General features: G+C 33.5%; 1 protein-coding gene across 2 annotated transcripts in view; it reads right to left on the reverse strand.

The window, feature by feature from the left end:
- NOXY38 (tetratricopeptide repeat (TPR)-containing protein) overlaps nucleotides 1–13,171 on the reverse strand; it is a 171,534-nt gene that overhangs the window by 133,527 nt on the left and 24,836 nt on the right. The gene's annotated exons all lie outside the window — the stretch shown is intronic.

Genomic DNA, 13,171 nt, shown 5'->3' on the forward strand with positions numbered 1-13,171 from the left:
GATTGAATTGACCTAGAGATAATCCTTCCATGGTTATTGGTTAATATATATATATATATATATATATATATATGATATAAAATATATATTATATATAGATATATATTAATGTTAATGTTGTCTAATTGATGATTAATTTATAAATTACCATAGAGACACATGTCTCTTCTATGCATTTTATATAACATTCGGTCTGCATTTGAAACACAGAAATTTAGTGCAATTTCATTACATTTGCAGACAATGATCCTTCAAATTTACATGGTATCAGGGCAAGGTTAGCAAATAAATAGAATGAAAGAAAAAAGGGGAGTTCACAATGAATACTATCTCTACGCGCAAAAATAAACTAGTATAAGCAAAGTTTATGCAACAACCATTCACACATTGTCAGAAGCAATAGGCAGCCATCAATCATGGATGAAGGTTGATTGGCGGGTAGAAGATGATCTCTCTCACAAAAATCAACAAACAACTTATAGATATATTCTCCGCCCCATAAAAGTGTGGCAGACACATTATAAACTAAAAAAAGATAGTGGATGTATTATAAAGGTGAAGACAACAAATGGACAGGGTGAACGAGATAAAATGGTAGTAAAATAATATTACTCAGTTATCCATAAATATAAGCAACCCCCATAAGGGATACTGATATCCTCAAGCGTACATGTCACTTGAAAATCCCACACATCGAGCAAAATATAAAATGACATCAGTCGATACAATATATAAGGATCTTTAAAGCTAGATACATTACAATTTAATAAATACTAGAGCAAAGTTGTTTCCATGAATGTCAGCAGACAAGAAAATCTAGACCAGTACAAAAGGGGACTTGATCTTCGCAGTATGGGCCAAGCAAGTCAACCCACTGGTCAACAAAGTAGAGTCAGCAGTGATTGTACAAATTAGAAATATAAAAATTTATATAAACACAAGGGAGATCCCATTAATGCATAAACCAAAATAATACATGGAACAGGAAGAAAATGACAAAGATCATCGATACAATGATGTCAAACAAACCATGTGGATCAAAGGGAGTGTATACCAAAAGTAAATATGGATTAATTGATAGAACGGAAAACACGATTCCATATCACCAGTCCAAAGTGACCTGCGTGGATATTTAACAACTTTTAAAAGCACTTATCATTGATGGAATCATTTGGTCAAAGAACATAATATTATTATATAGAGATCATGAGCAGTAAGCAGGAATATTTGAGTAAATTTGAAAGGGATTAAAGGATAAAATATTAAGAGTTTGAAAGTCGGAGTAAAAATGCACATATAAGTAAGTGGGTATAAAAGGAAACTATTAATTGTTGGAGCCTCAAAAGCATCAATATGAATAATGAGTGCCAGAAACATCCCCAAATAAATTACAAAATTTCAAAAAGATCTTAAATGAAAGCTACTACTGTCGTGTTGTTAGAGATTGTGAATTCATCCAATTGGATATATCTCGTGAGAGAAAAGTGACAACTTACTGGACTTGTTCAATGATGATGTTCAAACCATAATGCAACGAGTCAACACTTGACTACACGAAATCCAGAATCCTTGTTGCAATCACAGACGGTCTCTTTGATGCTTATGCAAATCTTGACCAAGGAAATCTCATCTACAAAGCTTTTGAGAGTGCGCACAAACTTTTCTATTTTTATAAAAGAAAAGGAATGGATTAAAGAAGGATACTCGCCGTCATTGAATGAGTATTGGGAGAATGCAATGGGAGAATATACCCTCACTGCAACATTTTCTACAGGAGATGTTCTTTTTTATCATATTCTTGGGAAGCTTGAGGCAGTCTCACAATGCATCTTGTGAATGATATTAAAAATTTATGAAAGGAGAGAGGTTGTACGAAATTGCATTCATTCATATAGTGCTATGTTAACGAGCACTCTGGAAGCACCGAAAGAATGTGTATAATAAAATGGAGGAGAAGCTTAATCCATTTAGAAGATGTGTCCTCTGATGGTTGATCACGGGAATTCTAATTGCATTACTTCTTTAGATCAGTTTATAAATTCCATAGAGATCATGGTCACAAATCAGAAGCTTTTCTCAAGACAAAAGATATATCATAATATGGAGAATGTGTTTGAATAAATCAGCAAAGATATAAGAAGCAGTTCCACTGAAAAGTAATTGCATTTGAATGGCACAATTAAGATATTGGAGGTTGCAATCATAAATTAAATATGAATGAGAAAGAAACCTTGCAACATCCACGATTCCAGCAGCAGATATCACTGTGATCCATAAAATCCGGGCATTAAGTTAAATTGCAGGTTAGAAGATATTGAGGGAACCAAGATGTCAAGCGATATATTGTGCAAGTATTGATCTGATGTTTCCAAAGCCAGTCATCAACAAATCATTATAATTGTTCAACGATATAATTTGGAATTTTATATTGTGGGGGGGAGTAATAATCAATGTTCCATTCCCATTGTTTGACAATATATCATATATATAATTTATTATTTAATTCTACAGAAATATATGTGTGTGTGTGTGTGTATCACATATATGTAACTTCAGTTTAGTCTCAAAGTTTCTCCAACTAAAGCTACCGAACATTACCACTCTCTCTTAGCTAGGGAGGATAAACACAAGACAAATATTACACCATTGCTAATTTTAGGAATGACAAATTTTAAGTATATCTTTGATCAGAAGATATCCACCATTTTGATATCATGAGTATTGGCATCCTGGAATATCACCAATTACTCAAATGTTTTGATATCAAGAGTATTGGCCTCCTAGAATATCAATGATATTCACCAAGTACTCAAAATAAGGTTTGATATCACATCTGATATCAAGAGTATTGGCCTCCCAAAATATCAATAATATTCACCAAGTACTCTTTGAGTAATGGCCTTCCAGAATGTTGAGACGCGAGACATTCACCATAAACTCAATTTGTTAGATCTCATAATACATGTTATTGTAAGATCGTCACTTTACAATAACTTCTACAAATACAAGTGACATCATTTGGAAGTCGTCATTTCCTCATGAAGTACAGAAGGGGTAGGCCCATTAAAATCACATAGTAATGAGATATATTCAAAAATTACAGTCCTTATGACTGCTATAATTTATTGATCAATGTAGAATCCATCTCAACGTTATTTACTCTGTCTAAATCAATAAGATTGAGATCACTAAAGGTTGACTAAATCATATCTCCTTCAAATGGATGTCTCAAACTCTCTCTAAATCATCAATCTTTTGAGCTCTTAATCCAATAATGCTTCTGATGGAGCCTCAAACTCCCTCTGAACCCGATATGATCAAGATGTTCATAGATCAATTGAAACATATCCTCGACTCCCCCTGAAACTTATATCAATCCTGCAAGAACATTCTCGAAGGAAAAGATCAAGGCACATAGCTCTTACATATTTATTGAAAATATAAATAAGAATGTTTGACATTAATTAGGATGTTAGTAATTTAACTCATGTTTATTGCTAACAATAACATAAATGATTGCAACATAACTCTCTTTTTTTATATTTTCAAAAATAGAACTAAAAGATAGCATAATATTCAATGTTTATATTTCATACTCTCGTAATCAATCTCTTTATATTTGACAAATATTATATCAAATTATTAAATATCATTTTAACTGGATGTATAAATTCAAATGTAACTATACATATATAAATACATGTATACAAATAAATAAATATATATATATATAGCTATCATATTTATCTATATTTATAGCTATCATATTCTTATTATTGCCATATAATAATAATGTAAAAGAAAGGGAACTTAATATACCTCCTATACTTACCTTAATGAGATCAGTAGGACCGGTGTCTTGGATCTTACATCAATCAATAGGTGGGTAATTTAACTGTCAGTATGTCCCTCTTCCCTTAAACATTATCTTTGCTAGTTATAATCTTATCCAATCACTCTTTTCTATGCCCCATGTAGCATTATTGGGTACATTTATCTTTACTTATGGTGGGCAATGGTTCACAATGATAGATGAAAGTGAGTATGATAACATTCTAGGTTTTGGATACATGGCACACTTAATGCGAAGATCACATTCCATGCAATTACCGTTAATTCAAATTTGGTGTTCATGGGTATTTACGTGTTATAAAAATGAAGGGTGAGTTGAGCAATTTAGACTTTCTTTCCTTGTGATATTCGATTGGTATTCACTTATAATTGTTTTTGTTCGCTCTTGTATGAGTTAAGTACGATTTCCTTTGTTCAAACTCTCTTCTCTTTTGATGACATGTCTATTATATTCTTTGTGTCTGTGTTCTGCCAATGCCCATTGAGGTTGGCCCCATGGAGTCCACGTATCATGGAATCAATTTCCATGGATTGTGTCCCAGTCATCATCGTGGACAACATATTCCTCCCATATGTAGACGTGATTCTGTGGCATAAGATCTCTATTCTGGAGCATGAAGAGGCAAATCTGAGTAAGATTCTCGACAAGGTCACTGCCACTAATCTGACAACTACACAGTGAAACCTTTGAAAGGGATCAATAGCATGGCTCCGCTCTTTATAGATTCATCCAGCAAGGTGATGCTCTATTGTGGATACTCGAGACCTTGACACGTAATCTAGAATCATATCTAGTTAAATTGTTTAGATTATCACTCCCGAATATATTTGTGGATATTGTAATTTATCCGATGTCTCTTTCTAGGAACCACAAAGAGGATTACCCATAAAGTCTTCCGATTTGGTCACATGCTCTCAATCAGCAATGAGGGGAAAGTTCTAACAGCAACAAACCATCTTGATGGCCTGCAATGATTTTGTGTCATTCACTTTCATCTCTTTGTTCAAAATGCCTAATGCAAATAATGAGAAAGCACCCATAAACAAGCTTTGGCCTTGATGCTTGCATTCACTGCAATTGTCATGGATTCCCAACCAAGCACAATGCAATATTCAAGTTCCATTAAAACAGATACTAACTATGGCAGCAACTATAATAGGAAGATTTCAAGCCCATAGAGATATAGCTGACAGTGCATGAAGATTCTAGATAAAGCAATTTGCAGTGTGATTGTAACACCTCCTCATGAATACCAAATATTTCCACTGATGCAAGGAAACATGGTGCTTCGGAGATGTCATGCACAGTGTTACGGCACTCGAACTCGCCTCTAACTCGGAAAGTCAAAATTGGGCTCGGATTCAGCGACCGAACTCGACCAAGACTCGGCAAGGACTCAGAAAATCGAAAAACCCATGAAATCCAAAGATTTTTAAGGATTTAAAGATTGTTTCATGCATCATTTAGTCAATTAACATCAAATACACAATAATTGAGATAAATAGAAGCTACTTAACACTCATACACAATTTTGCATAGATCACATAAGTATAAAAGCGTATTTCTAAAGGAAAAAAACTGAATAACATAATATAAAGTTAAATATAGTGTCACTGTCAAATGTCTACAATATATGAAATCCATGGAATCAAAAGTTCAAAACATATATCAAAATATCAGCTAGAGTGTAGAAGACTAAGGTTCATAGTAGCCAATGCCCTCCTACGAATATGCCTAAGATAAGTCATGGAAGACTTAGATATTGAGAAATATGCTTGATACAGCTTATGTGCGCATTGTAGACAACAACAGGGCTCTCAAGTATGCCTATCAATTTGCTAGGTGAAACACAACCTTTAACAGTAAAAGTCTTTTAATAACAGTTATAGTTAGCTTACAAATTTTTGCCAAGAAAATGATCAAAGACATAGCCAGCAACACATATACATGTAAGTCTGAAAGTTTATAACTTTAGGTACAATGCTAGAGAGTTCTAACATTCATGAATACATAGGTCTAAAAAAAAAAGAAAAACTCATCCACATCATTCTAGAATTCTAACACAAATATATGTAAATCTGAACATATATGTACAGCATTACTGAACTCTACAATGTTGAAAGTGACTTCTTTGTAATGAAACCCAAATAGTAACAAATATTAACAGTGAGCCTTCAATTTGGGTTAACTATCCTTCATTTTGAGATGCAAGGCTATTAAACTGTGTAATTTGCCATAACTTGGTTAACGGCATTTGAAGCTTTAAACATTAAATTTCCTATAATATGACAAATGTTGTTCATATTTTCAGATTGGGAGCTGACTATATTGGTTTATAACTATTCTTCTCAAATTTGTAGGATAACATTGGCTTTTGTAATGTAAGGATATAGTTCGAGATTAGTTTTAGAAGACATCGTTACTTGCTTGACTAAATAGTGAATACTATTGTACTAGTACCACGATAATCCCACTCCAAAGGTGTCAAGTCCTATACATAAGGGCGAGGTGGGAAAGGACAATTTCTTAAGAATAAGCTTGTCAAAATCAATTTCAAGCATTCATAACTGCATAAGGCATATTGTCAAATAGTTGGCATTCTTTCTACATAATTTTCTACACACCCAAAAGATTGAAATAAGAACATTATAACTTGTTGTCTCCATAATCTGAGATTGGTCAAGGAATTGTTTAAGATTCAATCCTTAATAAATTCCTGACATACCACAACATCATTTTCAGAATTAACATAAACTGGAAAAAAAACACCTTCCAGAAATCTCTATATCTATTATCTCACAAATAACTCTTTTTTGTTAATCTAATGAAATAATTGCAGAACTGTATCAAATGAAATACAATTTTTTGCAATATATGAGTCATGTTGTCAGGAGTCCAGAGCTTAGAACTCTAAGTCAGGAGAGTCCTTGGACTCGCAGGTGACTCCGCCAGGACTCTGTCGAGTCCAAGTTCAGAGGCCATTTGCCTCGAAAATGTGGACTCTAGCTCGGCCTCGCAAAGTCCTGTAACTATGGTTATGCAACACAAATATTTTACGCCTATAACTCCCAATGTGATTATCACAAGCTATGTAGACTTACCATTTCAAATTAATTCACCACACTCCAGTCTTGAACAATTGTAATATAACATTATATATATATATATACACAATTAGATGACAAGAAGAGAAGAAGACATCACTACTTCAACCTAGCTCTGATACCATGTTGATTTTTTTATCGTTGAAAGTGTAATGGCACTCCCTGTTCAAGGTATGTGTTTTGGACTTTGCAACAATCTCTTATTTATATTGATTCTTACATCCCAAATTTTGCCCTAAAATTTTAAACTGATTATAGCCGTTGAACCAAATTATTTCTTCATATTCATGTGAAATTGAATTAATTAATTATAGTTGTTGTTATAACATGTTAGCTATAATCGTTGCTTATTCCTTCATGATCATGTGAAATTGAATTAGTTAATTATAGCTATTGTATCGATTTAATTATCGTATGAAAGTTGAAATTTATCTTTTAATTAATAAAATTCATTCAAGGCCTTGGTCGTTTACCGATCAAAAAAAAAAAGAATTATCTTATGAAAGTGAGTTAGTTAATTTTAGCTGTTGTATCAATTTATTCATGATCATGTGAAATAGAGTCAGTTAATTATAGTTGTTGTACATATATGATGAACAAGTTAGCGATTTTGACATTGATGAAATTCCTAACAGTCACTTGATGATTTTTAATTAGCAATTTATAAATCTTGAATTGTTGTCTTGGTGAGAATGCTGTTTTTGAATGATTACAGGATGAAGATTGGAGAGAGAGGGGAAGCATTGCAAAACGAGGTCATCGGAAGGGGATGGTCATATGGTTCAGTCACCAGAATCGATAGGTTTGACCTAAAACTATCCTGGCAAGGTTATTAGGACTTGGCAACATATTTCATAGTGGAACCGCATGAGCTATAAAGTGAAACGTTATAATAAAACAATGTAATATAAACACAAGTTCTTACCTTCAAAAGTTATCAAATATTAATATCATTTAAATATTATTGTATATTCTCAGATATGATCATATGTAAATAATAATAAAGTGACACCATTACATTAAAAACATTAATCCAACGATGCCACCTTACCATTACGTACATATGAACATAATTAAGAAAATATAAAAAATATAAAAAAATATTAATTATTTAAAACCTTTCATCTTCTTTTCCTTCTCATTTTTCCCTCCTTTCTTTCTTTTCTTTTTAGCCGTTTCGAAAGACTTTTGATTTGGATCTTGTAACTGAAGGTAGCCGTAAGGTTTGGCTCATTCTTTATTATGGAACTCCTTAATCGTCTATTGGCCATCTTCCTTCTCTTAGCCTTCAAGCTCCTTAAGCTTTCAAAAACTCCCTATTAGCACCCTTGATTTGCAGAGACATTCCGTACGTGCATACTATGCAAGCCGACTGAGGTCACTTGACACGGGTTCCAATAAAGTTAGCGGATTCATCCCAACACGCGAGGCTTTATACAATCAGACAAAGTCACGTAAAGATTTTATACAATCTGTAACACCGTTGTCACTTTTTTCTTCCTGTTTAGTATTGAACATAAGTTTATACCAATAGCTGACGTTGTTATTCATCGATTTCCTTTGTAATAGCATAAGAAGCTATGTCCTTGGCTTAAGAAATAAGGCTGTTGTATATCTCTTTAACCTATCCTTTTTCTATTGAAATATTATAGCATTGATAAATAAAGTCTGAAGACTTCCTTGTACTGAATTAAGCATATAATATTGCCGTCTTCTTTACATGTGAAATGATAATTTTTCTGAATTCATTATGGTTCCAATCGGAATTGTTTCCATTCCAGTATAAAACAAATACAACTTGATTTACATATATACATTTTTAAATAAGTGAACACCTAGGATTTCACCAGGCGAAATGCCCGAATATGGTGAAGAAGGTGTGAAGTATCATAGTGAATATAGTCTGATAGCACTAGGGAGTCATTAGCTTGATGGCCTGAAATAGGTGACGAGGTGCAAAGAATCTACAATAAACAAGAACGTTATCAAAATAAGATAATAACATGATAATAAATAATGCAATAGCTCATGCATGTTCCATTCATGAAGTAAGTTGTCAAGCCTAGTGGTGGAGATCGGGTTGTAAACCCACAATTTGAAATCCTTGGCCAGGGTGGAATTAGGTAGATTTGCCAGAGCAAGTGATCTATGTTGATGGTCTAGACGCTTCAGTTATTTTGTCGAATAACTGTTGGGACCTCAACCCACCTGGATACTTTGATGGCTGGATTAATGAATATCCCAAGCCCGACCTTGGGGTAGGGAGGGTCGTTCTATTAAATTAAAATAAGTGGGGATAAGTAATGGTTCGCGATTGGGAGGTTAAGCCTATGTCAATACTTCTCCTCTCACCAAAGCCAGGGCTTGGACAACCGATAAAAGAAGCTTCACAAAATAATTTGTATGTTTTTTAGCCTCTGTATGTTAGTTATTTCATTTCTAAATGAAAGTCATTCTATTTCATAATTAGTTATTTCGTTAAAGAAGTTAATTGATCTTGAATTGTATTTCCTTTCAAGAATATCTGCTATTTATTTTCGGATGAATAACTAGAAGTAGTTAAATGAATACGTTTGATAATTACTTCAGTAGATTTAGTTAGCTAATGTAACGTTACATAAATCAGCATTAGATTTTATTTCAATTTTAATCAGTTGTTGAAAATCTTAGTCATGTGAATAGAGTTAGAAAATCAGTTAGTTAATACTTAAACTAGTTAGTGAAAAATTGTATGTTACATTGATAATAAATCAAGAGGAGACATATCCCTTCATGGGACATGTCTATTCATTAAAATGGTGTGTGTATGTGTGTGTGTATATATATACAATATATCATATATATAATTTATTATTTAATCAACTACAGAAATATATATGTGTGTGTGTGTGTGTATATATCTGTTTGTGTATAAATGTATCACATATATGTAACTTCAGTTTAGTCCAAAAGTTTATCCAACTAAAGCTACCAAACATTGACAATCTTTTCTCTTGTCTTTGTGGGTGTTGTTGTAGGAAAAGAAGAATAGTACATTAGGCATCCTACCAAATATTGTGGAGAACTCTATCTTATGACAATAGTTTCAAAGAAGTTTTAATCTAGAACTCATTAGTCATTTGATGATCACGTCAGATAAAGTGAGGCTCCTGAAGTGAATATCTTTAATGATTTAGATTATGAGTATCCTTCTATATCAAGAGAGAGTCTGACAGTTCATTAGTGGCAACCTTGGAAAAGAGAGGGAGTCTGACACTTTATCAAAGGCAACCTTGTACGAGGAGGTTAGAAGGTTGATATCAGATTCAAAGGGAGGAAGCAACCTTGAACAAAAAAGTCGATAGATCGAGAGGGAGAAATTTGAGGTGAAATTCCACGTAATACATTCTTCTTTATGAGAGAGAAGTTTGAGGTGAAAGCCCTTGTTCCACCCTCTAGGAGCAGCTATGGTGTATCCACCCTTTGACTTAGTTCATGGTGGATAGCATGAGTTACTAATTTGCATATGTGGATTATGTCACGAAAGGTGATGATCTTTAATTGATGTAGTTCAATTTGTGAGGTCACTCTTGTAAGGTGACGATCTTAACAATGGCTTGACCTATTATCATGATGGACTACATTAAGTTGGTGTCCCGGAATGTGTCGAAGATCGTGATAACGAACATATCATGATAGACTATATTAAGTTGCTAACCTGAAATGTGTTGGAGATCATGATACTCGTCGTGATGGACTACATTAAGTTGTTGTCCTTGAGATCGTGACTGTTATCTGATAGACTACATTTAGTTGTTGTCTCAGAGTGTGTCGGAGATCAGGCAACCCATATCCATGTAGAATATAACATATTCTTATGGTAGGCATCATGAACATAATGTTGGTGCACATACTAAGAGAATATAAGTTATGATGAATATCATTTGGTCAATATTTCTTGTTAAATCATACTTTGGATGATATTGAAAGATAATATCTAAGTTGATGGATATATGTTGATATCTTTGAATATATCATTGAATATATCATTCCAAGAATATCATATTGAGATGATATCTTTCTATATGCTTGAGAGCATAATGTGTTCTATAACAATCCTCCCTAGCTGAGAGGGAGTGTTGATGTTTTAGCTTCAATTAAATTGAATTGACCTAATGATAATCCTTCTATGGTTATTGGTTAATCATCATTTAGACAAACCCTCATATATGTACTTATATTAATTAATATTGTTAATATTAACACATATATATGTATGTTAATATTGTCTAATTGATGATTAATTTAATAATTACCATAGAGACGTGTCTCTTAACGAGACATGTCTCTTCTATGAATATTTATATAACATTCAATCTGCATTTGGAACACACAGAAATTTAGGGCAGTGTTATTACATTTGCAGAAATCGATCCTTCAAAATTAACAGGGGCAGAGTTCAAATGAAGCCACTTGACCTGGATGACATTAATCCAGATTCAGCAGATTGGATTTTGAGCCTGATGATGCTAACATTGATGTGGATCCATTCTTTAACCACAATCACTTAGCTGAGTTGGAGAGGGAGGTAGCTGAATGAGAGTTCAAAGTGGCAGCACATGAGGAGGCAGAAGGTGAGGTTGGTCAGTTAGCAAAGGCAGTTTCCTCACCTGTTGAGGCACCTATTGAAGATATTGCAGTTGTGCCATCAACTTCAGCAACATCCACAAAACCATAATAAACTTTTTTGAACTTTAGTCATAGACAAGATTTATGATTCTAATTTTCATCGATACCAAAACTTGAACTTAATATGTATTCAGATTCCAGTTGTTTTGTGGTCAGTAGTATTGAACACTTGTATTCAGAAGTTGCACTACAAAAAAAATTAGGGCTATGAAATGTATTTAACTCAAACTTTGATTTGCATATGACAGAACTCAGTAATTTCTATACAAATTCAGTGTGTATGTGTGTTTTTTGAGAATATCTTAGAAAATTATATATTTTCAAATGTTTCATAACTTTGCAGAGTTATTGCATAGTAAACAATTTTCAGCTTTTGACCAAAACCCAGTTACAAAATAAGTAAAATCCAATGTAGCTCTCCAAAATGGAACTTAATCTGCTCAAAAATTGGAATCCCATGGTCTAACTTAGAACCACCCTGATTAGCCACCCTTCACTGGATATTGCTTACTCTAGATTCCATATTTTTTGAAATTTTTATCATGATAACTGGCATTAGACTCCTAGAAAGTTGAATCATCTAGCAGTTAAAAAGACCAGTAAAGATATTCAGCTAAGTCCTTTTCCAGCTGGCATGCAGCATTTCTGAACTGAAGGTCCCAATGCATCCCATGTCATGTGGTCCTCCTAGCCATGTCTGTGCCAACAAAAACTATCTGTTGCCTGCTATGATGCATCTCTTGGTCCCTCTGTGATTTATTTCTGTGTATATATTATAAAAAAATCCTTTACTTACTAAATATTAAACAATATCAATTCAATGTTCAAATTTTTAAATAACTTTCATAATAGAAATAAGAAATTTCAAACTACAGACAAATATCTAAAATGAAAAACAAAAGATGTTAATGTGCCTACACCGTCCCCCCTTCTGCAGATGGCATTAGACTCCTAGAAAGTTGAATCATCTAGCAGTTTAAAAGACCAGTAAAGATATTCAGCTAAGTCATTTTCCAGCTCGCATGCAGCATTTCTGAACTGAAGGTCCCAATGCATCCCATGTCATGTGATCCTCCTAGCCATGTCTGTGCCATCAAAAGCTATTTGTTGCCTGCTATGATGCATCTCTTGGTCCCTCTGTAATTTATTTCTGTGTATATATTATAAATAAATCCTTTACTTCCAAATATTAAACAATATCAATTTAACGTTCAAATTTTTAAACAACTTTCAAAACAGAAATAAGAAATTTCAAACTACAGACGAAAAACTAAAATGAAAAACAAAAGATGTTAATGTGCCTACACCGCCCCCCCTTCCGCAGACTATCTCAATGACCCTTCTGCTCAGACATTGTCAACACTCAAGAGTGCAGATAGTTGTTCCTATTATTAGGCACATCATCACCCCTAGCCCTTGTGATTCGCTCTCAGACTCAGATTGTCACTCCACTGTCTTCTTCCTTCCAACTCGTCACTCTTAAATCATTACTGGTTAATATTCACATACTAAGACACTGACTGTTGTGAATACAACAATCAATCGA

The sequence above is a fragment of the Cupressus sempervirens genome, chromosome 2 (assembly GCF_028749045.1).
Source record: "Cupressus sempervirens isolate cs-2001-9-10 chromosome 2, ASM2874904v1, whole genome shotgun sequence".
In the NCBI taxonomy this organism is placed as follows: Eukaryota; Viridiplantae; Streptophyta; class Pinopsida; order Cupressales; family Cupressaceae; genus Cupressus; species Cupressus sempervirens.